Below are 2,413 nucleotides of genomic sequence, written 5' to 3'. Positions count from 1 at the left end.
CCCCCTCTGTGGGGATGGGGATGCCTGCTGCCCCCCCGCCCCATTGCTGGTCCTCTGCCTGCCAGTACCCCCACTGCCTTGCAGCCCCCCTCGGCCCTCCCCTCCCCTCCCCCCACCGCCCGTCTTCGTGGCCATCTCCCCACCTCCCGCCCGGCCCTCCTCTGCCCAGGCCGTTGGTGCTGCTGCCCAGCGAGCCCTGGCCCCCTCCTGGGCGGCCCACCCACTGCAGCCGCCTTGCCATCGACTGCCCGGGACTCTGTCCCCAGCCCTGGAGTGGATCCCTCCCTGGATCTTCTGTGGGCTTTGGCGGCCCCACCGTCCCCAACGCCTTCCTCGGGCCACGAGGCCCTGAGTCCCGGGCATTTCCCGTCCCCTACACCCAGGCAAGCACAGCTGTCTCCCCACTCACCCTCGTGTGCCCCCCCGAAAAGCAGACAGAGTGGTCACTCTCCTTCGTCCCCATCCCCCTCAGGACAGGAGCCGGACCCCCAGGGCCGTGCGGGGACCCTGGGGTCCGGCCCCTAGCAGCCCCAGGACCCTGGGCCAGCCCCTGTCTGGCTGTGGCCCACCCTGGGCTGCCTGTCACCTTCTGAATTTTGTGAGTCCTGAGCCCCGCACCCCAGCCCCACTGCACCCCGTGCCTTCACTCCAGCCTGGGCGCCGGGGCAGGGGCCTGCAGATCTTGGACCTGCCTGTCTCCTCTTTTAAGAGTCTGTTTCATGACCTGGCGCCTCTTCTTGAATTCTCACTTCCTCCTGCCTACCTGGACAGTATCTTCACCTCCTTAGCCGGATGGCAAGACAGAGAAAGTGAACAACCCACCGCCAAACAGGGCGTGGCTGTGCGCTCAGCCCTGCCTGCTCCGCACCTGCCCTACTCTGAGGCCCCTGTAGCTTCCCTGCCCCTCTTGGACCCTCAGCAACCCTGCCCTGCTTGAGGGGTGGGGTGTTTCTTTGTTTCTGAGCTGTATGTTCATCCCAGCCCTTCCACCTAGAAGCCATGTGCGGCCTTGGGTGTGACTGAACTGCTCTGTGCCTCAGTTTCCCCATCTTTAAATGGGGATTAAATAAGAAAACACATGTGAGGGATCTGACCTAATGCCTGGTGCCGTTGGTAGAGTAGCTGTTGTTGTGATTGATGTCAGCCTGTCTTCAGTGACGTGCTCCACTCTGCTGTGTGGCAGATTCCGACCCTGGCACGGGGACCCAGAGATGAAAATGCCACCCATCCCTCCCACAAGGCCCTAGAAGGGCCGCGTCCCTGCTGTTGGGCAGAGTGGGCGGCTGGGGGCTGGGCAGGGGCCAGGCCTTGGTGAATTGGTGCCAGCACAGCCTCCACGGAGGGCGAGGTGGCAGGCCTGTCACCAGTTGGGATGCTCTTCCCCTTGTCCCGGAGGTGCCACTGCTGGATGTGGACCTACCCGGGACGCTTGCAGAGCATCCGACTGTGATCCCAGCAGATGGAAGACACCCGCGCCTCAGCCAGGCCCTGGGGAACAAGTCGTTGTTCAGCTCTGAGTAGAACGCAGCCATTGGAACAGAAAGGGGCAGATCTGTGTGTATGGACTCGAAAAGGGGCATGTACGGTTTACTCAGTGAAAATAAACCGACCCAAAACCCCCAGCAGCAGACCAGAGGAATAGGGACTCCCTTGGTGTTCTAACAGGCCGAGGACCATTCTGGAAGGATGCTAATGGTGTTAACAATGGTTGGCTCACAGTTGCCGGGGCGGGGGTGGAGGTGGGGAGATGCTGTAATTTTTCAGTCTGGTACTGTTTCAATTTGTTTTTAACAAGATGCATCGTTGCATTCATAATTTAAGAAGAAAATGAAAAGAATTTGAAAAAATGCGGCGGGGGGTGGGGCGCATCACCTCCCCGCTCCTCGTGTCTGGGTCCTGGCCTCCTGACTCAGAACGGGCTTTATCGGGAGCAGCTCGGCCCACCCCTTGTCCTGTCCCTGCTGGGTGGATGGCGGGGGCCCTTCTCCGGCCTGAGCACCCACCGCACTCACTTGGCCTTTTCACCTGCCGGCCATCTCCTCCCAGGGCAGGGATGGTGTGAGCCCCGGCCCCCAGCACTGGGCACACACCCCTCCCTCCAACAGGCATTCCCAGCGTGCCCACTGGACCTGGTGTGCTGACCCCTTGGGCGCACAGTAGGTGTCCACGCGCTGTTGGGGCCCAGATGACCGAAGGATGATCCCACCCAGGCCTGTGGTTATTCGGTTCCCTCAAGCCCCCTACCACTGTGGCTGGTGGCCTCTCGCTCGGGCAGGTGGGCCGCGGCGCTGGGACAGGGTGGGCGGAGTCGGCAGCGGCGGCGGCGGCGGGCAGACCTCCCCGGGCGGGTCCCCGGGCGCGCGGGCGGGCGGGTTCCCGGGCGCGCGGGCTGGGACGCCGGGCGCGCGGGCTG

Source organism: Lipotes vexillifer, unplaced genomic scaffold (assembly GCF_000442215.2).
Source record: "Lipotes vexillifer unplaced genomic scaffold, Lipotes_vexillifer_v1.1 scaffold1701, whole genome shotgun sequence".
In the NCBI taxonomy this organism is placed as follows: domain Eukaryota; kingdom Metazoa; phylum Chordata; class Mammalia; order Artiodactyla; family Lipotidae; genus Lipotes; species Lipotes vexillifer.
This window is presented reverse-complemented; position numbering follows the sequence as displayed.